The sequence below is a fragment of the Anas platyrhynchos genome, chromosome 20 (assembly GCF_047663525.1).
Source record: "Anas platyrhynchos isolate ZD024472 breed Pekin duck chromosome 20, IASCAAS_PekinDuck_T2T, whole genome shotgun sequence".
Taxonomy (NCBI): domain Eukaryota; kingdom Metazoa; phylum Chordata; class Aves; order Anseriformes; family Anatidae; genus Anas; species Anas platyrhynchos.
Genome location: NC_092606.1, coordinates 13,572,649 through 13,587,566, shown reverse-complemented (window position 1 = coordinate 13,587,566; position 14,918 = coordinate 13,572,649). Strand labels below are relative to the sequence as shown.

Sequence of the window (14,918 nt, the reverse complement as noted above, 5' to 3'; positions counted from 1 at the left end):
ACAAATCTAAATGTGCATAGTGGTTCCAGCTTATGCAAACTTTGTGAATATGCCCAGAAATACTCCACTTAACTGAGAAACTGACCTTTGGAATGATGTTTCAGCACTGTGTTGTGACAGCTGTCATGATCTGGAGCTGCGCATCTCTTTGCAAGCCTCAGGTGCATGTTATCATGAGCTTTTCTTTCTTTCTGTCTTCAGAAAAAGTGCAGTGAGATTCCTTGCTACTGGGAGAAGCAGCCGGGAGGCTGTCAGAAAGCCAACTGTGCTTTTCATCATGCAAAGGGACGTTACATCGATGGACAATTCTTCCCACCAAGCAAGAGTGAGTTTAGGTCCTTTTTCTTGAAGTGCTGAAGACTTAATTTGGAGTATTACTTAGTGGGTGCCAATCCTGTAGGGGGCATCAGGTAACTGTTCATTTGTGAGTACAGGAAAAGGTCTGCAGTCATAGGTGTACTGCACGGAGTGTACTGCTGGTGTTTGTTTTCTGCTTTCGTGCTCAGCTTCTCTTGGCTTTGTGTGATGTTTGCCTTGCAGTTTGCTTCCTGTTGTTTCATCTTTTGCTGGGTGGTAGGGAGATGTGTTGTTGTTCGAAGGGAAGTCTTTGTTGACGGTGTAAACAGTGATGGGATGGGCAAAAGGAGATGATGAATTCGTTGTCTGTGCGGGTTATCTGCCTTTCCTACCACCTCTTTGCTAAATTGTGGTCAAAGTTTTAAACTGCCATATTACCGATGATCATCCTCTTCCTCTAGCTACACTGCCAAGTCCGCCTGAGTCCGCGGACGATGATTTGAAAGTGGCTCAGATGTCACTGCAGCAAAACAAACTTTCTGTCCAGTCAAATCCCTCTCCACAGCTAAGGGGGTGATGAAAGTGGAAAACTCTGAAAATGTCCCAAGCCCTACACACCCTCCAGTTGTAATCAATGCTGCAGATGATGATGAAGATGATGATGGTGAGCATGTTTTGGTTCTTGGAAGGAATTTGTGCTGTAAATGATTGTGTAAATCTTTGGTTCTTGAAGGAATCTGTGCTGTAAAGGAATGTAGAAATCACAGATGACCTGAGGTCTGACTAGCGATAGGGCAGGCAGTGTGGCCAGGTCACTGGTGGCTTTGTCCGGCAGTCAGTGGACAGAACCTGAAACGTTGGAGGAAAGCTTAGAACCACTCCTGGCTTTAGCTGGTCTGTTGTGTAAAGTTCTATGTGAAACTAGGAAGGAAATTTCTTTTTTCTGTCTGAAGAGCAATGTGTTGTGTAGTAGTTAAAGCTGCAGAGAGAATCTAGAGTCCTAGATGTTTTGTCCTAGTGTATTCTACTTAGGAGTTCATCAGGTCAATGTAGCTCTTTAAAAAACAAAACAAAACAAAAGAGCAACAAAGTTTTTTATATGAAGCATGGGCTGAAGTGTCACTGCATGAGCTACTTAATCATGAACAATCTGGTCTATGCATAACTGAATAGATTTTTCCCCTTCAGACCAACTTTCTGAGGAAGAAGAAACTAAAACTCCTGTCCAGCAACCAGCTGTGGAAGGCAAAAATGGATTACGGGTGATTTCCACTCGCAAAGGCAGTTCTACTGCTACTAAACAAGGTATTCCAGCACCTTAGTAGGATAAATCAGAAGAACTTGACAGTTAACTCAAAAGCAGTGTGGTGTAAAAACACAACAAAATGTAGGGGTGCTGAATGGACTCGGTTATTTCCATGATCTCATTTCTGCCATGAATACCATCATGTGCCAATTGGGTCAGAAAGGTGAACTCCTTTTCTTTACTTTTGGAGAACAAAACAGGGCCACAGCATGGAGTTGAAATGGCTGCATGTGCAGCCTTGCAACCACTGTTGATAAGCCATATCTAACAATAGAGGGATCTAATATCGTGTAAATGGATTAAAATTAAAACTACATTTTTAAGCCTGAAGGATGAAAGGAGGGGCAAAATGCCCTTGGTTCTCTGGCTCTTTCACTTGTGAGGAATGTTGACAGGCTTTATTCTAAATACTTCAGAAAGTTGCTGAGCGCTAAGAAGCCTGAGGAGCTGTGGTCCTCAGTGAGTGCCTCTAAGCCAGTCTCATGAACTGTTTCCTATTTTCAGAGGGAAATCTGAATTTTGGAATAAAAACACTTGAGGAAATCAAATCTCAGAAGATGAAGGAAAAAAATAAGAGACACAGTGGTGAGTTAGTACAGTCAGTACTTTAGGTGTTAGCTGAGCACGTGTTTCGATGATAGATGGTGGCAAATAAGCATGTTAGTAATAGACACAAGGAGACAGCGTGTGGGAAGATGCTCTTTTCAAAGTTCTTGGAAATCTGTGGCTTTATTAGTTTAGTTGAAGATGGAAGTGGTTCAAGAGGAACTGAGTTGTGTTTTTGGGCTATTCAGCGTATTTTCCTTGAAACAGTAGATCACCGTATTTAAAGCTATGTGGTTATTCCACAAATGCTTGAAAGTCTGCTCCTAACGTCAGCCTAGAGTCCTAAATTGTGATGTGCTGCTCATTTCTTTGTGGTGTTTGAACATTTGCCAGTTAACTGTAAATTCATGCATGTATACAAAGCTGTACGCAGACCAGGAAGCTGCTGATGCTCCAACTGAGTTTCTGGGTGTGCATTACGCTCCTCTTAACATGTGTGTTGGGGGCTTACAGCAGTGCTTACAGTAGAGCTATTTGACCTGCAGTGTGGGTTAAGGTGGGTAACATAGAAAAGGGATTCGGTGTTACTGAAACACTGGATATGTTACTTTTATCATAGTTAGCTTTGTTACATCATGTCTAAAACTAGACTGAAGCTCTTCAGGGCATTGTCCTGTCTTCTGTTTCTGAGAAGTACTTAAATGCTTTAGGGAACTGAAGCTAGAAATACACCCTTTTGTTTCAGTCATTTCACAGTTTAGCTTTATAAATGTCTCTTTGTTTATCAAGTCTTTAGGGTGGAGTAAGCTCTGTGTACTTACAAATTGCTGCATCAGACATGCTAAAGCAGTGTTCCATGTCATTAGTAGGACCGACTTGGTCTTATCTGTTGTTTTAATATAAAAATCTGAAATAATCCATTCACGTATGCTGACATGGTTTGTAGAAAAGCATGACCTACAAATGAGTAAAGCACTAAATAAATGAATAAATAAATTACTACTTGCTAGAAATAACCATTGCTATAATGTTGCCTTAAAATTATATGGTACATGTATATAATGCTCATCTTCTGTTGGTGATGCATGAATCTGAGTAACAGGTACTTTTGGCTGCAGGAGCTGTGTTCACAACTCTTACTGCTTGGAGCAGACTGCACAGAGAGTTGCACTAACAGCCTGCTAGTGATATGCAGATCAGAACGTTTGGGAACTGGGTCATTTATGGGAGCTGTCAATCCATGCCATGATGGTGTTGCAAGTTGGATTATTGAGGGATCTTTTTGTAACGGGGTTACTTACTTCCTTGACACATTAGTGAAAGCCTTCTCTCAAGACTATGGCTCTTGCTAATACATAACACAAATGGAAACAATTTCAAATACTTGCTAGCAGGCTTTGCTTCCTTTTACCTTCATGCGGATTTTTCCTGTAGCCTATGTAGTAGGGAATATTGTGTTCAGATAAATAGGGTTTGGGCAACAGGCTGTTATTTACTTCCAATATTTTACCGCACTTCAAAACTCTTCCTTGAAAACTACTGTAGAAGTTGAAATGATGCTTCAGGTCATAGTTTGATCTGTGGAATTATGAAACTCCTTGTGGTATTTGATTAAGGAGGCATTGGGGAGGCATTGGGGAGGCAAGGACAATCCCCAGACAAGGACTGTATATCTCGAAACAAGACGCTGCAACTCATGATAAGGAAGCGGTAGACAGACAGAGAAACAAATGGAAGGACTATAAATCTCAAAACTGGACATTGGAATTCATTATAAAGATACAACAAATGGAAGAATTAGCAACAACCAGCGCTTGCAATTAAGAAACATGCCAACTCAGCAGATTCCTGACCAAAGGTGAAAAGTACACTGTGAGGAAGACTCGGGGTCTTCCTCCCAAAGACCCCTGCCCACAATTCTTGGGAGGCTCTACGCAGGTGCAAGGTGCCAAAAGGCTAATTAGCATGAGAAGCGAGGGAAGGCGGGGATAGGTAAGGAATATGTATAGGCACTTGTAGAATATTGAGAGATTGATTGTATAAATTCAAGACTGCTTTCCGCCTTGGGTATGCACGATAGGTGGAGAGATCCCCTGTGCATCATCCAGCGCTGCAATAAAGACTATACCACTTAAAGGAATTTCGGCTTCGATCTTTGAATCATATTTGAACACTTTCTTTCTGTGATCAAAAAGCTTCCTTAAACACAGCCTCAAGCTCAATTACACCAGTGTGTTTTTAATTTTCTACGGCTGGTTATTTCTATAGCAATACAGAATAACACTGCTCATAATTCCTGAGGTGGGGGGAACTATACCAGCCTCTGAAAGGGTGCTAGCAAGCACCTCTAATTAGCTGAAAGCTTTTGAGGTATCAGCCCATTGTTTTTTCAGGGAGGGGGGAATGGGAGCCATACTTTGAAACTGAAGTGCTAGGTGCTTAATAAAATGGGTCTGCCAGAATTGTAGGTGTGGTGCTAAAATATGAAGCCTGGCATGGTGGTAGGCCTTGGTGAATCACTGGATCCATCTTTAGGTGTTGCAGAAGTGGGATAATTTGATCCTGCTGTAATATGAATAGTATTGAAATGTCCTACCAACTGAATTAGCAATGTTAACAACTATCTGCGACTCAACTAGAAAATAACCTGCAATCTCATGTATTTGCAATTCACTTTATAAACTCATTGCCATCCATTATGATGATGATGATGTAGAAACACCGAATTCAGGAATAAGGTTTTGTAAATTGATATCATGTTGTCACTATAGTATTTCAGTGAATTGGAACAGCAGAATTCCATGGGTAGTACTTGTTAAATGTACTTGTCAGCTGGGCTCTTAATTGCATGCCAACTACGATAAGACAGCAAAGGTATACTTACTGGTGTATTTATATTGGTGTATTTATAGACGAAAGAAGGGAGTTTGCAGCCACTTTATGTACCTGTGTAGAGGTTCAGCTACGTGTAATTGTTTTCAGATTGTATGTGCAAAAAGAAGGATTTGGCAGCATTAGCCACTGCTGCCACTGTACAAATAAAGACTGTTGTGCCGTTGTACTGTTTACATTAACTATAAATACACCACAGTAGAGAGAGACTAGAAATTCCAGGCTTTTACTGAAGAGTCATACTATAGTTCTTTTTTTTTTTTTCTTAAGCCAAGCACAGCAGGGAGTCTGCAGACAAAACTTTGAGTGTTGTCTGCTTTAGAGCAACATCCAGCATCATAAGTTCTTGTGGAACACGACTGAGCACTTTTATCTGGTGCTTTTTCTTGCTGTAAAGATGCACCTGTAATCTTTTCTCTGAGCTTCAAGTTTCAACATATTTTGTGTCCAGCTAGTAAGAGCATGAAGTCTCTCAACTTTAACTAATTTCCTCAGCTGGTTAACTATATAGTTATTTAGCATTAAAATATTTGTCAATGTATGCACATGTGTGCATATGTGCACAGTCTTGTCTGCACAAAAATCCAAATGTATCCTGTTCTGTCATTTAAAGAGTGACAAATATGAATTACTTATGATGTAGATATGATTGACCTGTATTTTCTAGATACATAGTTGTGGTCTGATCAGCTAATCTGAATATCAGCATCAAGTAGATTCACAGCTCAATGGCCGTTTTCTCCTAAGATGACCAGCTTCATTTTCTCTTCTTTTGAGAGAAATGGAGTTGAGTAACTTTGTGTGACGAGAATGCTCTTTTCTATAACCTTTTTGTCTCCTGTAAACTTAAGAGTAGAGCATGGTTCTTTCATCTCTGAAAAGTGAAATGACATATTCCTTTTAAATCATTATTTTGGGGAATGGTCTCTGCCATGCTATTGTTGCATGTTGACATATCTGAGTATATATGGAGCACCTATACAATTTTGGACTGGAGAAATTCTGGAGTTAAGTGGTAAAGAGAGCCTGTGGAAACTTCTGCAGAGTCTCATGTTCTTTTGTAATAGTACTTAATAAGGAACAGATTTGTAGGTTATCTAAGCAGATAACTCAAGAACTTGTTTCAAAATCTAAAGATCCCTTTTGAACAGTAATTTCAAGAAGTATGTATTATCTCACTACACCGCTGTCATAATATGTCAGCATATCTAGATGTCTGTTTTCTATGAAATTTGTAATCAGAGATGGATATCATCACTTTCAATACTCTGCTAATTGACCAAACTCTGCATGGAAAAATTGCAGTTGGACAAACATAGATATACGCAGGATCTAGCTTTAATGTTAGGTAAATGATTTGATCTTTAGAATGGTGTCCCAGGGATGTACATGTTGCTTTTAGCTACAGGCAACAACAGAAGGCATAAGTGTTACTTAGTTCTGTCTCCTCCCAACGTATCCTCTGTGTCTTGCTCTAAGAACAGGTGAACTTGATGTTTGTGGACGGTACCAGCTGAAATGCTGGGTTCACCTCCCTGTGGAGAAAACTGCTTGCTGAATCTCCAGTGCATTGCAAACAAAATTAAACTTCTTGTAAAAGAAGAGATAAGGCTGCTTACCCCAAACTGGAGCTTGCGTATGTGTATTATCTACTTCATTTTTAAATTGTGTTTGTCAGGCTCTGGGGATGGCATCTGAAATAGTTTTTAAGCACTAAATTATTCTATTCTATTCTATTCTATTCTATTCTATTCTATTCTATTCTATTCTATTCTATTCTATTCTATTCTATTCTATTCTATTCTATTCTATTCTATTCTATTCTAATTGTGTCTATTTCCACCCAGAACATGAAGACCAGCTTCTTGTAGAGCCACCTTTTTTCCACGAAATCTCTCAAGAGCGAATGTATTAGCCTAAAATGTGTTTGGTAGATTGTTGTTTTTTTTTTTTTTTTTATTTTATGTAATTCTTCTTTAGTTACCTAAGGTAATACAGTGTAGTCGGTTAAAATATAAATAAATTATACTGTATCTTTTTGATTTCTCCCTCATTCCCCCAATTCCAGCCCTGTCTTATGCTTTCTGAGCCAAAAAAAACCACTTCTGTGGTTTAATGATATGAATTATTGCTTGTTTGATCAAACAATGTTTTCATTCTACCTTCTGTGCTACTTTCCCAGGAAACTGATAATTAAAAGAAGCCAGCTCCCTAGAATTCCAGACATGGCAGTGGAATCTGCTCTAATCAGTTCAGTCCCTACCATTGCGTCTCGTTTTGCCTTACTACAACTGGAAAGTGATACTGATTCAGAGCCTGGAAAAGGCAGAAGTGGCCGACGTGCTGGTAAATCTCTAGCTTCAGGGTGTAGATCTATAAATGTGAAGAAAGGAGAGAAAAGAAGAAAAAGGAGAGAACATCAGCAGAGTGAGGCCAATGATGTAAAGGGATTATATTTTCAACAGTGAGTAAGGTTGTTGTCTCATCAAGAGTTTTTGCTGTCCCTGAAAAGTCATTGGTTTTGGTTTTCCCTGTGAAAGAAGAACTACTTAATCGCAGATTACATCTTTACATTGTCCTGTCTTATGTTTCTGAGAAGTACTTACACGCTTTAGGGAACTGAAGCTGGAAATACACCTTTTTGTTTCAGTCATTTCACAGCTTAGCTTTCTAAATGTCTCTTTGTTTATCAAGTCTTTAGGGTGGAGTAAGCTCTGTGCACTTACAAATTGCTAAAGCAGTGTTCCATGTCATGAATGGGACCGACTTGGTCTTATCTGTTGTTTTTCATATACAAATCGGACAGAATCCGTTCGCGTTTTGCTCCTTGAGCTCTGTCGGCATTGTGTCTACAGATGTGTCTGTGTGTGGACGTGTGCCTGGGCACTCCCGGCGGCTGCTGGGCCAGCAGCTGCGAGCAGTTGTGAGCGTGGCTCGCCTACTTGGAGACCGCTTGTGTTTGAGGGAAAACTCAGCCTTTACCGCTGAGCTCCACCGGAGCCGTAAGGAGACGCTCTCCTCCATGACGAGCGCGGCGATGGAAGCCGCATTTCGCACCCCTGCTTTGACCACAAGCAGACGGCCCCCTCCACCCTCCCCAGGACTCGAGGGCGAGCTGTGCGCGTCCCTGGGGGCCGGGGGCTGCCCCCCGCTGCCCCCCGGTGTCCCCTCACACCCACCCCTCAACCCCCACTCCGCCTGCGCCCTCCTGCTGCGGGGGGCCACTGTGCGCGGCGGGGCGGCGCCGCCGAAGGTTGCGGACGTTGCCTAGCGAGGTGCTGTCACCAGCAGCGCGGGCGGCCCAGGCGCGGCCCGCCGGCCCCTCAGCCCGCCCGGAGGCTGCCTCCCGCCGCCCGGAGCAGGTTTGGAGTGGGGAGCGACGGGGCCGGGGCTGGGGCTGGGGGGAGCCGCCCCACAGCGCCGCTGAGCCGGCATTTTGCTTGGTGTTTGTTTGAGGAAGTAGGAGATGGGATCTCTCCCCTCCTCCGCCCCTCCCCTCCCGCGACTGGTTTGGGTGTCATTTTGGGAGGGGGGGGCGGGGGGGGAGTCAGTAAGTTTTCAGTATGTGCTCGTGATTGCCGTGCCCTTTCTGAAATGAGCAGGATTTCAGGCTCTTGCTTCTCTTTCTTGGCTTCCCTTTGCTCTGTTCTGTACAACAAGGCTTTTTGTCAGCTTCCAAAGTTTCTCAGCTCTGAATGGACAAGCCCTCAATGCAAATGGGTGTGAGTGAAATGCCAAAACTCTTCTCTTTGCAACCACAGAAGACTTGTGTTTCAATCTGGTTGCATTTTCATGCAGGCTGAATTTGATGTGCTTAGCTGGTGAGTTCTGCCAGTTGGGTAACAGAGCAAAAAGGCTGCGTGGGAGTTGAGCAAGAAGGAAGTTCAGCAAACTGTCCTTTGCATGGCAAAGCCTCCTTGACTGAGAATCAGCAAGAGCAGAAGATGTGTTTGGGATCCGGCAGCATTTGATACCCATCGAGGCTTTGGAGTGTTTCTGGTAGACATTTGTAAAGAAATCCTATTCGATGCTTCTTCTTGTGCTTCAGAATTAATAGATGGGGGGCAGTATAAGGAACCATGGTTGCTGAAATATATAACTAATAAAAAATAGTTCCATATGGGCATAAAGAGACGGATTAAAATCAGAGGAATGCTTGGTGTGTAGTAATCACAACTATTTAAAATCATACCCACCATGTAAGCAACACGACAGCTTTCTGTGCTTCTGAAATTCTAAATACTTGGCCCTTGTAAGCAGAAGATGGCTTTCAAGCACGTGTGTGTCTATAGGTATTAATTCCGGATAAAAAGGTTTTTTTGAATAATTTCTGTTGCCTATGCATCGGTACTGTAGCAGTGAGAAAATAAGGTTCATTGTAAGTCTATGCTTTATCAAGAGTTCATTAACAAGATCTTACAATATTGTTGCTTCATCCGGCAGTATAACGTCCAAACAGAAAGTCTGACCACTTTCAGACCAAAGGTTAAGTCTGCTAGCTTAGAAGGTAATAGAAGCAAAATTAGTTTCTGCACTGGTTTAACAGTTGTTAACATATCTGCTTTTTTATCACAGTTCCTTTCCAGGGTGTAATGTTGCTTATGTATTCTTTGGGAAACTCTTCAACATTCTGCTTCAGCAGGGAGTTAATTCTTTCTTCTTTAACTCGGAAAACATTTTTTCTTAGGTGCAGAAAATTGCAAATGAGGTGAACAGAGGAATTGTAACAGATCTCGTAATGACTTCCTGAATACTGAGGGGGGAGCACAGAGATGGAGGCCGGCATGGAGGAGATCCTGGTTAAAGTTGCAGTAAGGGTCAGACCTCTGCTTTCCAAGGAAGTACTTCATAACCACCAAGTATGCGTGAGATTAGTCCCAAATACACAACAAATAATCATTGGGAAAGACCGTGTCTTCACTTTTGATGTTGTATTTGGCAAAAACTCAACCCAAGAAGAAGTTTATCCAGTTTGCATTAAACCTCTTCTAGTGTCTTTGGCTGAGGGATATAATGCTACAGTATTTGCATACGGACAGACAGGTTCTGGGAAGACTTACACCATTGGAGGTGGTCACATTGGTACGTTGTAAAAAGTCTTTTTTTGTGTGTGTGTGAACAATGTAGTTCTGCAAATTAAGTATTTAATACATAACAGATGATGCTTGAGAATTTTTAAGAGATAATGAAAAAATGTATAGCAAAAAAAGACATATATATTCCAAAGTTTATGTGATGGTTGTGTTCTAAACACAAATTCTGTGTCCGTTAGGCTATACCAAAAGTATGAGAGAAAAAAAAAATAAAAAAAAATTAAAGTGCTCTTTCCCATTCTCTATTCTAACAGGCAACTTACCCTACTTTCTGAAACACAGTGCTTTAGAAATTTTGGCTCCATTTATCCTACTTAGAAAGTATCTGCTTTAGGTAATTGTATGAAGCAAACTCACTCTTGGACTTTTTTCAGAGTCTGACAAAGAGATTTCATAGATAAATTTCATGGAATAGAATCCTAGAATGATTTGGGTTGGAAGGGACCTTAAAGATCACCCAGTTGCAACCCCCCGCCACGGGCAAAGATGTCACCCACTAGACCGGGTTGCCCAGGGCCCCATCCAGCCTGGCCTTGAACACCCCCAGGGATGGGGCATCCACAGCTTCTTTGGGCAACCTGTGCCAGTGCCTTGCCACCCTCTGAGTAAAGAATTTCTTCTGAATATCTAATCCAAATCAACCCTCTTTTAGTTGGAAAGCCATTCCTCCTTGTCCTATCATTACACCACCTGCCAAAGAGTCCCTCCAGAGTCCCTCCCCAGCTTTCCTGTAGGCCCCCTTTAGGCACTGGCAGGCTGCTGTGCCTAAAGCCTCTTCTCCAGGCTGCACAACTCCAACTCCCTCAGCCTGTCTTCGTAAGAGAGGTGCTCCATCTCTCTAAGTATCCCTGTGGCCCTCCTGGACTCTCTCAAATACTTCCACGTCCTCGTGCTGGGGGACCCAGAGCTCCAGGTGGGGTCTCACGAGAGCAGAGCAGAGGGGGACAATCACTTCCCTCCCCCTGCTGGCCATGCTGCTTTTGATGCAGCCCAGGATATGGTTGGCTTTCTGGGCTGGAAGCACACATTGCTGGCTCAGGTGGAGATTCTGATCAACCAACACCGCCAGGTCCTTCTCCTCAAGGCTGCTCTCAATCTGTTTTCTGTCCAGACTGTAGTTGTGCTTGTAACTGTTCCAGCACAAGTGCAGAACCTTGCATATTGGCCTTGTTGAACTTTATGTGGAATTCAAATTTTGCTTTTTTAAAGGCAGATATCTGAAACTCTACTATTCGACTTACTTGGTATTTCCAAGTCAGTGTTTCTCAAACACCTGAGACTGGAAACTACTATTTTTCTGTATTAGTTCGCAGAAGAATTCTTCAGCTTCTGCATGTATACAATTTTGCTTTCTGACTTTCCCTGAAATCCTGTATCACCAGCTCTGGTTATCTTCCCTTCCGTATCGAGAAGTCACAATTTGTTTGTCTGTTCTGCTGAATAAGAGAGAAGAAGTGGAGTAGCAGGAATTAGAAGACTATCTGGATTTTTCTTGGTCCTTGATTCTGAATTTGAAACCCTGAAAATTATGTATTCGTTCTTTTTGCATAAAGGATTTGAAGTTTTATCATTAATTCATTAGCAAGTTCAAAATATTTTTTTCTTCTAGCGTGATTTTTTACTAATTTAATTTTCTTGTAGTCTCGTACCCGCAGAAAGTAGTAAAGTTCTGTATCATTTCCATGCATTTCTGATCAACAGAAAAGCAAATCTTTACATGAAAACTTGGGAAAACTGAGCTCTTCCTATTCCTTATTATATTGAGTGATAAACCTCTCAGACTTCTCTTTAGTTTTAGTCTTTGTAATTTGTGTGACAGAATGACTGCAAGTGTCTGTGACATCTGTGTTTCTATTTTAGCATCAGTTTCAGAGGATGAAAAAGGCATAATCCCACGGGCTATTCAGGAGTTATTTCAGCATATTTCTGAAAACCATAACATCGATTTCCGAGTGAAGGTATCTTATATAGAGGTTTACGAGGAAGAACTTTGAGATTTATTGGAGTTGGAGACCTCTGTGAAAGATTTACATATCTGAGAAGATGAAAACGGAAATACAGGTAGGATTTCAGCTCTAGAACTTCGTGCATTTGATTTCTGTTGTGTGCACAAATTATTGTTTCCATCTCTTGAAAAGAGAGCTTACCGATGACTAATACTAGACGAAGTCACGTTTTCAAAATATCAATTCAGTTTAGCTGATCTGAAGCAGCCTTCATTTGAGATTCCTATGAACAATATCAATGTTCCTCCAGAAGCAGCATCAGGTGGTAAGGTAGTACTGTTACTGTTTCTGCAAATTCAGCATAGAAACACAATTGTGCATGATTATTCAGTTGAATGAATGCTTTAAGATTAAGCCTTTGCTTCTCACTTCAAAGTTATATTTGTTAAGCTACTTATGCTGTAAATATCTGCTTCCATTCCACTAAGAACTATGTTCTTAACATAGGGTGGGAGTCACTTTTACTACAAACTTTCAAAATTTCTGTCTTTTTTTTTTTTTAACTGACAAAGTAAGCTTTGAGCTAGGTTTGCTCATACTTTTTTTCTAGATAGCACTAGGTTGCAAATTTCATAAGACGATGTGTAAACACCTAAGTGTATTCTGTGTATTCTGTTTACAATACTGTTTCAAATGGTGTGACAAAATACACCCATATATTCTATTTCTGCAGGTTTCAGATGTGCTGTACTTCGTGCTTTCCACATACTGTTTTATTTTATTTAGCTATGTGCTACGACCTTATAATAATGCAGGCTTGTATGCTTGTGTGATTTGTGTTTATAGATTGACTCTTCATAATTGCAGTAAGCTTTTACTGAAAAGTTTAAAATTAATGTAATTATTCTGATTTTCTTTTGGTGTTTGAAGTGATTGTTGGTGCTAAGGAATTCCAAGTAGAATGTGCAGATGAAGTGATGAGCCTGTTGGAAAGTGGCAATGCAGCTCGTCACGCAGGCACAACACAAATGAACGAACACTCTAGTCGATCACATGCCATTTTTACTATCAGTATTTGTCAGAAACAATCTGCAGAGTCTCAAAAAAAATAGTGATCCACAGGATTCATCTTGGAAATCAGTCCAGATGATTGCTTCAAAGTTCCATTTTGTGGATTTGGCAGGATCAGAGAGGGTGACAAAGACTGGAAATACCAGTGAAGGATTCAAAGAATCAATTCAAATCAATAGTGGTTTGTTGGCCTTGGGAAATGTCATCAGTGCGCTTGGAGACCCAAAAAGGAAAAGCGTACATATTCCATACAGGGATGCTAAAATCACTCGCATTCTGAAAGACTCCCTAGGAGGGAACGCCAAGACTGTCATGATAACATGTATAAGTCCATCCTCATCAGACTTTGATGAATCTGTAAATTCGCTCAAATATGCAAACAGAGCCAAAAACATTAGAAATAAACCAGTTGTCAACTACAACCCTGATCAAGACCGGATTGATGAAATGGAACTTGAAATCAGATTGCTCCGAGAAGCTTTGCAGAACCAACAAGTTGGTAATCAGTGTTGACATGACTTAAATCAAGAAAGAACCCGAATCAGTTTGCTAGAAGAACAGCTCACCCAGCTTCAAGCTCAGTGCTTCAGCTACAGAAACTGTTTGGATGAAGCCTTCCCATTCCTGGTTGATTTGAATGATGATGTTAGCTTAAAAAGCAGGAAGCTCTCACCGTGCAGCAAATTGACACTGGAACTGGCACCATGCAAGAGCCCCATCATATCACAATTCTTCAGCTGAGGAGAGAACTAAAGAACTGCCAGGTATTTCATTCTAAGTTGATTGTTTAGGTACCTATGAACAAATCAGGAAAGCTAATGTGTCTGTCTCGTAGGAGGAGGAGATAGAGTTCCAACAAGTTAGAATTTTATAAAATCAACCTATTTTCATTTTTCACACTGAATTCTGGTAAGCCTGTAGATTGTTACCTCGCAATCGCATACACAAATTCTGGCTTTTCTTGGTTCTCATCATCCTAAATTACAGCTCTGTTATTTATTCTTCATTTTTTTTTCTCTGGCTTATTGTAAAGCTCCGCTTCCCAGGTTCAAAACAGTGTAAGAGCTGGGTTTAAACTGAAAGATACCCAGGTAAGCATGCCATCCACAGCTCGGAGGAGATGGTTAGGGAGATGCTAAAATAAACAGGGCAATAAAGGCTCTTGAGCAGCTCTTAAGAGTTGTATTTACTTGAAAGATATAGGTTGTACAGAAAAGATACAGTTGTACAGAAGTATCTGTCTTTAGAATGGTAAGACATAGTGTGTCTATACTTTGCATTTGGCTCCTAAAGGTTTTCTGGAAGGCCAACTACATTTGGAAGTAACCTTCAATCACTATTGGATCACTTGTCCAGAAAAACATCTGAAAAAAAATAACATTATAATTTCTTTAATCTTTAGGCTCTTCTTTGAGATGAAAAATGAGGAGGGCCATCCTTATTTTTTTGTTTGAGAAGTGTATTAATATTATGATTGATGCTGAGATTTTACAGCCAAATCTCACAGCACACCGAAGAAAGTAATTGGATTTAAATACCCACTTTGTAAGGTAGTGTTGGTTATGGGTCCATTATTTCCTTTGGGAGAAAGAAACTTGTCAAAACAAAATCAATAGATGAGAAACAGAAGTAAAGAAACGACTGGTGGAAACCACTTTTGAAGGGAGCAGCTGATTCCCCAGAGGGCCATGCTGCCATAGCCACAGGGACCTTGACAGCCTAGAAAGGTGGGCTGACAAGAACCTCATGAAGTTCAGCAAGGGCAAG

The 14,918-nt window shown here is 41.1% G+C and overlaps 1 pseudogene; it reads left to right on the top strand.

The window, feature by feature from the left end:
• Nucleotides 1-14,918, top strand: part of LOC139999124 (kinesin-like protein KIF27) — a 40,372-nt pseudogene that overhangs the window by 6,192 nt on the left and 19,262 nt on the right.